This window comes from Zootermopsis nevadensis, unplaced genomic scaffold, assembly GCF_977971745.1.
Source record: "Zootermopsis nevadensis isolate Lab colony 2312 unplaced genomic scaffold, Znev_1.0 Znev_ptg000016l, whole genome shotgun sequence".
In the NCBI taxonomy this organism is placed as follows: domain Eukaryota; kingdom Metazoa; phylum Arthropoda; class Insecta; order Blattodea; family Termopsidae; genus Zootermopsis; species Zootermopsis nevadensis.
The window spans coordinates 8,637,142-8,649,992 of record NW_028259148.1 but is presented as its reverse complement, the minus strand read 5'-3'; the positions used below and the strand labels follow the sequence as shown (position 1 = coordinate 8,649,992).

Sequence of the window (12,851 nt, the reverse complement as noted above, 5' to 3'; positions counted from 1 at the left end):
ACGCGGCCGCGAAGTATACCAACATAAACTTGGAGAGTTTCTCTTTCTATCGGTACCAATTTTGTGCATCTGAATTTCATTAAACGTGAGTAACATGTGTTTCAAATCGGGAATATCGTTTAGACTAGCCCTGTATAAAGGTGGATGTGTACACGGCGCAAAAACCCAGAAGATATTCATCTTCATAGTCGCCGCCGTGAGAACCTGAAATATCACAAGCACTTTGTCACCGTTGCGTCACGAGAGGAAGTTGAAATTTTGCAAAAATCGCTTTGGAGCCAACATGTTAAGTGGCACTTGTGAATTGTTGTGTTATATCTACAGTGCCCTTAGCCCTGATTTGCATTCCGAGGCCATGGCCTTTGCCATTGTGGCTTAGATTGATGAGCAGAACACGGAAATTACTGTTGACGTCACTTCAAGCCGCAACATTCTTACGAAGTTCTGAACGAAGTCTTTTGTTACAAACATTAACTAAGCGTTGTATTTGTGGCAGGGCAGCATAACTTCGCCTTATTGTTGTATGCTTAACAATGCACGAAATCAAATTGTGTTTGTAGGTTATGATCAGAATTAGAGCAGAACGTAATGTATCAGCTGAAGACAGCTAGTGGTGTAGGGAAGGGCGGAATATGAGCGTTCCTTACTTCCACATGAACTTTCTGCAACGTCTTTCAAATCTCCTCAAGCTACGTGAACAATAATGGGATTCGTACCAAACTGTAACCACTGGAGTGTACTGCTTTGAAGCATAAATAATGACGCATGTGGTAAGCGCGTAGGTTATGTTTACAGTAGATGTGGCACGTATCTTCAACGATGTAATTAAAAATACAGACATTTTCAGAGTTAGTAATTACAATGCATTCAAGTCGAAGGAAACATTTTATTAAATTTAAATTTTGCTTATGCTCAACTCTAACTCGAGAACGGATGCACATATTTACACAAAACTTGGCATGAATATTTCTTGAGACCAGGTAAAACCTCCTAAAGTGTCCTGAGTTCGAGTCCCGATAAGTGAGTTTCTGTAGCATGGGTACTAAGCACGATACAAGAACGGCGCTTAAGACCAGTTCGTTTGTGTGAACGGGAAGATTATAGGACAAAGGATATAACCCTGAAAATGTCCTGGGTTTGAATCCCAGTAAAGATGGTATCTATATCTCGGAAACTAAGCAGGATGTAAGAATGGAACGGCTGCGAGATTATAGTAGCAATGGTTATAAAACCGAAAATTGGTGTTGGATTTAAAAATATTTTTTGTGTGATATTCAAGGTTACATACTGAATGATCAGTTCCGGACAATAAATATTAATATGAAATGCAAGCAATCTGCTAGTTTGTTTAATAAGGAATTTTGGTTTGTTGATTATCACTTGGTGTTAAAGGATTTTAGACCTTATGTGACTGTTTACGAATATGCGTGTTGTTACTGCAATTTTCATGGTATAGTGATCATTTTCTGTTAAGAGACTTTGGAGTTTATGGAATATTATAACCGTTGCCATGGTTATGCTGGTGGGGGAGGTTTACTACATACGTTTGTTATGACCTCGATATAAAATCGAATTTAAGACTGCTGTTCATGAAATTGTATTACATTTCTTATTGATCAAAGATAAATAATGATGTTAATCTTGTTACACAAAGCTGCTTAATTTTCATTTTTATATGCTTCTTTGTGTAAACAATACCGTAAAACAAAAAACTCTCACTGATTCATGTCGTATGGCTGCCACATGAAAATTATAGTGTACAGTCTGCGCTGTGAAATGTAGCAAACGATGCAACTGCTTTCATTAAAAAGATCACAAAATGTGTTAAGTAAACAGAGAGGAATATACCAGCAGATAATGCTGTTGGGTTGAAGGGCTGTCCATTTCTCCATTAAGTACCAAGGGAGCTGTTGAAAATTCCATGGGGTGCCATTGACCTTAAGGTCCAGTGTCATGAGCTTTATGTGGAGAACGTTTCAGTGAAATGCAACAGTTTGTGGTAAGTGTGTTTAGCCAGGAGATACGTGTTGCTTAATTACATTAGCGTTTATAGATTGGCAAATGTGTTAGTGGAACTTAGTAGGCGTGCCGAACCGATTTGTGTGTGCTGTTAGGTGGACAGCTGCATAATGCAGTAATAATTACATCACTAATACCAATGTAATTAATTTGTCAGTGTCGAAGTTGATAGTCGATAGAGTGATCGAGACTTCTCGATATTTAGCGTATGGTTTCGAGAGATTTACAGTGGCTCAGCTATGGATTCCCTGAGACATTTAAATGTAGTTACACCTTTACACCAATTTCATTAACAAGTGTTATAATATTATCCTTCCTTCTACATCCTGGTCTCCCAAATAATCTCTACCATTTAGTTTCTTTACCATTTTATTTCTTGATGCTTGGTGATGGGTACTAGTAATAGGACTATGATGATGATGATGATGATGATAATGATAATTCAATTCAATTCTTTATTATTTGTGTGCTGTATCAACAGCCTGATGGCCAATTACAAATACAGCACAGAGATAAACTCACAAACACAATAAAACATAAAAGGTAAAACAAGCAATATATAAAATACATTGATACGGAAAAATAAATACACAAAAAATTACTACTAACTACATTAGGATATTTGTAAAAATAATAACAATAATAAATTTTAGGATCTTCATACATTATTCGAAAGACGGTGTCATAAAATATGTAGTCATCTCTAACAATAAAACTATATAATGCATGTAATACGTGTTAAAATCAAAAAGTATTTCGGAAATTTTAAAACTTTGCATACCGTGTAGTGTATTAGAATATAAATAATCAGAAACAACTATTAACACTGTAAAGAAATGGCAATAGTGTCTTCTTTATAGTGTTAATAGTTGTTTGTGTGCATATTTATATTTTGGAAATTGCTGCTGCACTATGTACCTTAAGGGCAAGGTTTGCCTCGGGTACATGGAAGTGAATACAATGTAAAATGGTGAATAGGTAGAATAATAATAATGATAATGGATGAAATTAGACTGAGTGCATGGTGTTGAGGAAAAATATTTGGAACTAGAAAAGTGGAAGTCAAGCTGGAATATGAACTGTATGGGCAACGTAACACGCATGCTAAATATGATAAATGCTTGCAAAATTTAGTAAGAAAACCTGAAAAGAAGGGTTATGTGTAGTTCGTCACATCTCTTATGTTGCACTGTGAGTTCTGTTACTGGGTATGATTACTCTTTAATAGTTTTCCATTGTTAATAGTGTCTACGTTTTATGGGTTTTCGTCATCCTGGTGCATTCCAAACTTGTAAGCATCTGTTCCTTGGAACTCCGTTACATTGACCGTATGTCTGAATCTACAGTTTTATTATCGCGTGTTTGTTAAGTCCTTCGCCATTTTATTCCAAGCGATTACGTCCAAGCGTCATCAACGTCTTCAAAAGCGAAGTTGAGTTTATATTTCTGGGTCCCTTCAAGGCAAACCAGAAACCACACCATTACTACAAGGTCATTCATCAGGAAGATGAGCTCGTTCTGCCGGTGTACCCCGCAGGAAATTTAAACATCTTCAGCATTGATTGTATTTTCTCGATGACATTTTTATTTGTTATAAAGATTTCATTTAACTTTTCAGTTACAATGTGCTCAGTTAGTTAGGTCTTATTGTCTGAGAATATATCCACTCTTCTGCTGTGTTGTGCACTTCTTTAAATATGACGGCTTTTGGTATCTGCGTGTATTTGCTATTAAAAATGAACTGAATCAAGTTACTGTACTATTTTTCACCAAATTACTTGATTTAAGGCCACGAAAGGTTTCACCACACCTCAGCCCCAAGCACCAAGTCACCAGTACATAGTTGTTAGCTTAAGTTCTGTGTAACACGCGTGGTTGGGAAGCATGAACGGAGGATAATACTAGGAAGACCTTGACGCAAATGGGAAGATAATATTAAAGTGAATCTTAGGGAAATAGTTTCGGAGAGTGAGATTTGGATACATCTGACTTAGAATAGCGTCTGGTGACTAGTTGTGAACACGGTATCAAATCATAGGATTTTATAAAAGGCGGGGAATTTAATGATTAGTTGAACGACAATTAGATTCTTATGAAGGGCACAAATAGATGGAGTCAGCTGAGCGAGTATCAGTTTATTAAGGATCTATTTCTTGTTAGTTCGACAAACTGAATGACGGTTTTATGTTATTACTCTGAATAAACATATGAATGAGGTGTGGTTCTGTTTTAATGTAATTGCCGCTTGTAGTGAGAAATGAGGCAATCATGTTTCAAGAACAGGATCTGACTTGTTGACCAACTTTCGAAGAAAGTTGTTCCAACACAAAGAATACATTGTTATGTAAGAGAAACGTTATTTTAATAATCTGTTCCAGAAAAATGGCTAGGCGTAGAAATTTAAATATTATGATTTGTTGTAAATTAATACATTAAGTCAGAGCGATGTCCCAAGATCTTGTTAACAGCCAAATCTTTCTTAATGTACACCAACGGGTGTTTTGATCAGCTAAGCACCAAACTGATGTAGAGGTAATTCAACCAACATCCTAATACTCCGATGCAATATTTTGTGTTTTTAGCACAAAACTAATGGAAAACTGGGTCTACGAAACCTGATGATAACATAAGAACGTCTAGTTACAAGGATACGAGATTTGTATAAGGTAGAACATTCCGTTTCGTATAGTGAATTTACAGTTTTTTCCAACAAAACTGTCTCTATTTTGAGTAAGAAATATTTCTTGACAGTGGTATGATAGGTAATAGGACAAGTTAAGAAATTTGTATAACATAATGATTTTGAGTCGTAGGCTCTGTTGTTGCCTTTATATTATCAGTATGTGGATATTAACTTTTGATGTTTTTATTAACAGGTGATGAACGACGACTGTCACAATGAAGTTTGAACAAATTTATCCAACGTTTCTGGTGTCACAGACTGACCAGACAAATAGTTTATTGAATTTCAATGATATAGTGACAGTAATTTTGTTAATACATCGGCGAGACAGCGGAATAAATGTTAGGCGTATGGTGTCACGGAAATCAGAATTTCAAAATGAAAATTCAATACCTTCCTCAAAGTAAACACAGCGCGTTAGTATTAATATTAGTTACAGAAACGAAATTGCACTTATTGTAAAGTGGTAGGTGAAATTGTGTGATGTAAATGAAAATTTAAATTTTTTCATAATTTTTTGTAGAATCCCAAATATCAAATTTAATAAAAATCAGTTTAGTCATTCTAAAATTGCTACAAAAGCGTGCAGGTAAACGGAATGATGGACGACGAGACTTTAAAATTTCCCATGTAAGGTAGAGAATGTCCCTAGAATAGAAATTGTAATTCACAAATAACATTTTTTATAATAGGTGTATTTTATGTTACAGTGTTTACAAGTCTGATTGACAATCACGCTTTGGTGCGGTTCATTGTACGAAGACAGAACGTTATATTCACTCGTGGTTTTATTTAACTACGGATTGTGTAGAGTGAGATTAATAAATAGTAAATTTGAATGGATGTTGAATGAAGCGGTTTTGGCATAAGTAAAGGTACTGTCCCTTAATTTGCTAGGAAGGACTGAAGAAAAGCACCAAAACCCTCAGTCAGTTTACACGGTCTGCTGACCGACATTTGAACCCTGAAAGTTCAAAATAAAAAACAGGAGTGCTAACTGTTCGATGGCATCGTGTTTGTCCAGAGGGATAAGTTATTAGCATTGCCTGCTTTATTAAAACTTTGCTTTCAGAACTAATTAAAGATCTGACGACAGCCCTTTGCTAGGAGTACAATAAAGAAGAAATCTGTGATTGCAGCTTCTTTGCGAACGAAGAACTTGATTCGTAAACGTTCCCTTGGAGTCCGACCATGAACCGTTCAACACATTTTCTCCAGTAATGAGCAAAAAATCTCAGAAGTTATAAATGAGTTACACAGTTTGTTAGAAATCCATTCTTTCTTCCCACGAACGCCCATAAAGATTTTTGATGCTTTTCCCTCGTTTCCTTTGTGAGCCCCATTCTTTAAAAACATATTTTCTGACGTCTTGTGATTGGATAAAAAATAAAAATCTCTATCCTTTATCAATACATATGAAGAAGTAGAAGAGGCAAATAAAAGAAAACAAGAAAAGGGACCTTTCTTTCTTCACTCCCTTTTGAGCTCTTTCTTTGGGGATTTACAGAAGCCAATTTCACTTCTATTGACCACCCACTGTCCATTTCCTAAAGATGTCCGAAGCAGATTTTTATCCCCTTTACCGGCTGGTCGACCACGACCACTCGCAGAATCGACTTCATATAAAAATGACATTTTCCAGCACATCTCACTATTGCTGACCCAGTAGCCAACTGAGCCTTCCTCGGCGATGCGGATTTCCAGCACGTCTTCAGAAACCAAGAATTTATACGTGTGTTTTGTTCCCTGTGCAAGAGATTGTGGAAGAATGATTGAATGAGTGTTTCAGACAAAGCGGAGACCATAATGGAAATATTACAAGACAGTATAAAAGAGAGGGTTATAGAGCGTAATTTAAGGGACGTGTGGAGGTTAGTAATTCTTATGTTATTAGCGACGCTGATTCAGCTATTTTGGTTATGTAGCTCCGAACTGGAGGATAATTGTATTTCTGATGAATTGGAAGTGGTATGGAATATCCTTTAAGAGGTTAGACCAGTGTTTACCTGGAAGTACTGAGTGAAACTAGAAAGATTGCTGTCTGGTGGGTTGTTGCGCCTTGTAGTCTGGTAGAAGTTTACATATGTTTCAGAGGTCCTTGCTGTCTCTATCATCAGGACGCATTATGATTCAATGGAGATAATTCATTTCACATCTGAATCCTTCCTTTCTTACCTTTATTTTTTTGGTACTTTATTCCGTTGTTTGCCACAGCACTACTCTCAAATAACGATGTCATTCATTGTGCACGAGGGGAGTTTGCATCAATAAAGACAGCCCTAACGTGAAACTGACTTGCGTTATGTTTACAAGTCACACATCATGACGTATTATTTAGCTTCTTCCAACACCGTGTCTTCAAGAATCTTCAGTAAATGTTATTTCCTTAAGTTCAAAGATCAAGTTTTATACCCATACAGATCAATGGAGAAAATTACGCGTGTGTAGTCTATTTTTTATTCATTTATTATTCGAGACAAGTTTATTTTAAAACTGTTAAAAGCCCCCAGCTCCAGCATGTGAGGGATCACAGAACTTAAGCAGTTTAAGTAACATCTGCGTGTTTATCAGTACCTATTTTACGCTCGCACGCACATGCGGTACATAAATAGAGAAGTTTTTAAAACTCTTCGAAATGAGAAGGCTTTATCTTAAAAGTATAAGCGTGTTTCATCCCTGCCCGATACAGATAGTGGCATTTTTTAGGTCAGTTTCGTAGTAAGTAGTTCGGCATTTTGACATCTTCTGACGCAGTAAATATCGGGTAAAGAGTGAGGTCTGTTCATCGAGATAAGGAACATGGAAAAGTACTACCCGCAACGTCTTTTCTTTCTTTTTCAGGTACCTTATAGGTGGGACTGACCTTAGCCCGTGATGCGACAACGGGTAAGTCTTACCTCCAGTGTAATTATTATTTTTTCATTAACTTAGCACAAACTTACGTAGTTTCGATTAGGTTATGTGGGTTTTACATATAAATAAAGGGAACAGTATGGAAACACCGTTTATAGATTTGGGACAATTAATTTTCTAAGGGTTTTTAGCATTGTTCCACAAAGTGTTCAAATCAGAAACAAATTCAACTGTGCCCATATTTAACGCTGGTACACATAAAGGTTTAAATAGTATCCAAAGATTTATCTTGCCTGTTCAAACTTAAATATTTATTTTTTGTTATAATGTTGCCAAATTTATTATATATGTTTCTAATAGCTGATGCAAAGGACACGTTTCGGGTGATAACACAAGATTAGAACATGTGTTCGCGTGCATTTATATCAAACAGTGCTTCAGAACACATTTTGACTTTGGGATGTAGTCAATGAAACTTCGCGGATAGACTGAAATAAAACCGCTGATAGCGAAAGCGCGTATAACGAGAGTCATCTGTACAGGTCACCTTGTTTTGTTGTGGTAGTGAAGTATAAGAGGCTACGTTGGGCTAGTCGTGGTGCAAGAATGGATGAGACAAAGAATGCATACAGAATTTTGGTGTTCAAATCAGAAACAAATTCAACTGTGCCCATATTTAACGCTGGTACACATAAAGGTTTAAATAGTATCCAAAGATTTATCTTGCCTGTTCAAACTTAAATATTTATTTTTTGTTATAATGTTGCCAAATTTATTATATATGTTTCTAATAGCTGATGCAAAGGACACGTTTCGGGTGATAACACAAGATTAGAACATGTGTTCGCGTGCATTTATATCAAACAGTGCTTCAGAACACATTTTGACTTTGGGATGTAGTCAATGAAACTTCGCGGATAGACTGAAATAAAACCGCTGATAGCGAAAGCGCGTATAACGAGAGTCATCTGTACAGGTCACCTTGTTTTGTTGTGGTAGTGAAGTATAAGAGGCTACGTTGGGCTAGTCGTGGTGCAAGAATGGATGAGACAAAGAATGCATACAGAATTTTGGTGAGGAAATTTCGTGCGAAATATCCACGTTCAATGTCAAGTGGCGAATGGGAAAATAACATTAAGGCGGATATTATGAAGATTAGGTTTGATGATGAGAGGTGATGGATACATCTGGAATATTTCTAGTGGATGGTTTTTGTTTTGCAGTGTTAAGGTTTATGTTTATATCCTGCAATACTATTGTTACTTAGGTTGTGAATACAGGGTTATATGACAGGTTTTGTTACTCTTAACAGAAAAATGTGACAATTAACATAAATTATTTGCTATTCTTTTTAATTCTTTATACCCACAGCTGCGTGTTATAAATAGGTTTTACTAATCATTTGAACAGCAAAGCGAAATATGATGAAAATGGTACATATTTTAAAAAACAGCTGCCCTGGAATAACGCGGCCGAACGGTAAATCTGGCCACTCAATCAATTGCCAGATTAAAAATGCGTGGAGCTATACCTCCACTACCACAGACGTCCTTCTGGCGTGTCGTTTAAGCACAGAGACAATTTTAGCTTCATTATGCACTCTCTAAGTAAGATGTTATTAGACTTAGAAGTGGGTTTCGTTTGACCCTTATAATATACAATATTACAAAGACCTGTAGCTGGCACGTTGTGGCCGTCGTGTAATGTTAAGTGATGTAGATAGGTTATGTAATGAAATTTGCAACACTTGCCTGCTCAGCTCTCGTCATGCCGATGGACTTATTTTGGCCAAATCAAAGATGTGCCTGTGGCCTTTTCCGGGAAGCCTCCTAACGCATTCTGTTAACGCAAATGAAATTATAACAATTAGAGGAGAAGTTATCGAATACTGGGGTAACAGAGTTAGGGACCCTCTGTTGGCGATCATAATTAACCGACTACAAGGTACGGGGACTTTCTTCAGCAGTTGGCAGTTCTTCATCTGTTTATGAAATTTCCATCTGTTGTGGTCTTATCACGGTCATCACAAGAACTCGTAAGTAGATATACTGGGCTTATACGTACGAAGATATCAGATTTACGTCTTTTGGAGTTTACTAATGAAGACGGTCTAAAAAAACTTATATCTGTTGACTTTATCATTTGTAATATTATCCTTTGATCTTTCCATAGATTTCCAATCTTCCCTTAATTATTTGTGGCTAAAAGTATATGCAGTTGTCAGAGATAACAAGCGTGTTACATTCTTCCATAACTTTATCGTTGATTTGATCACCCAAATTATGAAGTACTTCTTTACACAATTTTTCCAGCCTTCTTTTACTTCGTCGTATGAAAGAATATTATTCTTATAACCCTGTTTTAAAATACTATCAGTTCATGTTCTTCCCTCAGGGTGAGATGCCTGGTTTCACACCAGTACAAAAAATGAAAAGCAAGGCACTCTTTAATAAATTATAACTTCGTCTTTTAGGAAGACAGAGGGGTCTCCAAAGTCATCTTTAGCGCATCTTTTCTGTTGTTTCCGGAGGATATTCGTGCCCGGGAGAATTTGAAAATATTTATAACATTTTGTTATTGTTCAGTCATGATCGTAAAGCATGTGTTGACTTCCGCTGTATGATTTGATATCTATCCAATGTCGAAGAGCTATAAATGCTTGTATTTTGATTACGTGTTGCATTAATTGATGAGATCGGATCTAAATAATGGCGGAATTTAAAAATATTACGTATTACATTTTCCTTAGGCAGGCTGTTTTTGTGAGACGGAGTGTGACAAAACAAAATGTTTTCGAAAATGTTTTGATGTCAGAACGTGAGGTATAAATCTCTCCATGATCTAATTATTTAAATGTACACATTTTAGTAGGTTAGGACTGTTCCCGCTTAGGATTCTTCTAGTTAATTGTCATCAAAAATTTTTGGCAACCATGCCCTAAGTTGGCCTGTATAAAATTATTATCTCTTGTTATGTAGGCCAGTGAAACACCGTTCGTTTTTAGGTTAGATGTTACGTGCTTATAATACTTTTGATTTTACTTATAGCCACTCGATCTACCTGGAGACTTTTTGTGAATCTAAAGAAGCCTTAATGTTATGTTATTGTCTAGTCACCAAGATAGAGATAAAACTAATTTAGTAAATACATTTAGAAATTCCTTCGAAAATATGGAAGTCTTGAAATATTTAGAAACGACAGTAATATATCAAATTTATATTCAGGGAGAAAGTCAGAGGAACGCTTGCTACAGCCGGGCTAAAATATTTTGTATCTTCCACATTGAGTGACTTTATTGGAAAATAAGGTGGAACTAGTTTTGTCATATCCGGTCATCTGCCGATTGTAACATAATCCACTAAATATTGTGGTGCCATTTTGATTGCAATATTATTAAGTGTCTAAATTCAATTATATTATGCAAATCCTCCTCACATCATTTAACAAATCCTTGCGTACCACAATTCCACCGTTATTACTCCAGTATTAAGTCTGTTCCGTTTATTAATTTAAGAATCATGTTTCTTTAGGGCTTAAAGTAACTTTACGCAGGTTCCTATTAAGGTACGTCAAAACTTTTCGTTCCCTTGCTGTATAGACTTTGGCCGTCTGTTGCCGATGTGTACAGATAGCTGTTTTGTCGACACTGTAACAAACCAGTGAGCACAGGCTTGATCGCGCTGATTGGGCACGGGCTGATGAAATCGTCCACAATTACGGACGCAAACGTGCGAACAGCTGCTGAGATCCAGACAGTCGATCCTTGTAAAGTGGAATTGTGTGAAAGCATAAAAGTGACGACTAAATTATTAATATCATAAATGCGATTTCACAGTCATGTATGGGATGTTTGGACTGAACAGATATTTTATCTTGAAATCATGAAATCACTACTCCAGTAAAGCATACAAATTTTCTATTTTCAAATGTTTCTTCAAGACAAGTCATGTTTGAGAGTATATTTCTGTTTCCTCGCAGTCTCTTTAAAAGCAAGCTACAATTTGCGCTGTCTGGTGGCTGTACTTGGAAGCATCCCACTCACTGTATGTTTGTCTCTCTCTGGCTGCCACACACGCGTCTGTTTCTAGCAGAGATAGTCAGTTGCCGCCAAGGCAGTGAAGGCGTAACAAGTTTACGGTGTTGTGCTAAGTTGCAACGCGTATACACATCTTTCGAACTTTGTATGGTCGTTGGCATTTCCCTGGTTAGTTTTAATTATTCATAGAGGTGTTACAAGTTATGGAACCCAGAAGTGTGTGTAGTAGGTAACTCAGTCATGGTTTTTTTCTGTTATGTTACAGATTATTTATGAACAGTAAATAAAAGTAATATTGTAGAATCTTTGACTGTCATTTTACGGTTTACAGTTTCCATGTCTGTTTGGCAGGCACGCGGACTTCGAAACTTAACCTAGAAGTGAGATGAACGAAATGGTGTATGTTTTCCAACTGATTGCGGATTGTTTAAACAGGAACGCGTTTTATGTGAGTGATTTAATTTACCATTGCTTATGAAAGCAAACTGTGGAATTTGTGACAGTGTTGTGACATCATTATCAAGCTCTGTCAGATACAGTACACAGTGGGAAGCCAGCGTTTACGCGGGTGTAACAGTTTGTAAGTATTTCAATTACTGTAGATACTCTAGCTGTTTTTGTAAATTTGTTACCCCTTGTTCTTACGGGTATACATTTCTGGCATGCGACTGAGAAGAGTAACGGAAATTTCATACATATTATGCTTTAATTGACATTTCTGCCGAACGACACACTCGAGTAGGTAGCCATACTGCTTCGTATTCGGGAGGACCCAGTTTCAAATATCGGTCCGGAGATCGACTGTCCCACTTTTCGGCTGCCCCTCCAGGAATGTACCGGATTAGTACCGTAAATTGGGCCACAACCGCTTCCTTTTACATTCTTTCCGATTAATTATTTATTAATATCGTTGAATTCGAGTCAAACGAAACATGTTTAAAGGAAAACTGAAATCTTAAAAGAAGGAAATCTTTTATATTGGTAAATTACGAACAAAATTACAGAGGGGAAAAACCTGTTGAGACGTTTTCAGGTGCGTTTTGTAACATCATGTGCAAACAACAAAAGATGAAATGAACGGATTCCTATTCTGTTCAGACCTTGGTACTAAAATTACCGATTACGTGTGATTTTCCCCCCGTACTGAACAACCTAAGACTGTGAGGTTCAGAATGCGTCGTATAAATACTACAATATGTGGACTCATTCACCACACTTTAGAATGTTCTGTGGTAAACCGTAAAAGCCTGTAATAAGGCG

The 12,851-nt window shown here is 36.7% G+C and overlaps 1 protein-coding gene across 11 annotated transcripts in view; it reads left to right on the top strand.

Moving 5' to 3' along the window:
• Window positions 1–12,851, top strand: part of unc-5 (netrin receptor unc-5) — a 530,640-nt gene that overhangs the window by 244,370 nt on the left and 273,419 nt on the right. For 9 of the 11 annotated variants that reach the window (XM_087349613.1, XM_087349610.1, XM_087349612.1 and 6 more), the window contains one exon: window positions 7,544–7,588. The gene's annotated coding sequence lies outside the window, so the exon portion shown is untranslated. Of the gene's footprint in view, window positions 1–7,543; window positions 7,589–11,641; window positions 12,172–12,851 lie in introns of those variants that run through there. The other 2 variants (XM_087349609.1, XM_087349614.1) reach the window with 1 other exon arrangement.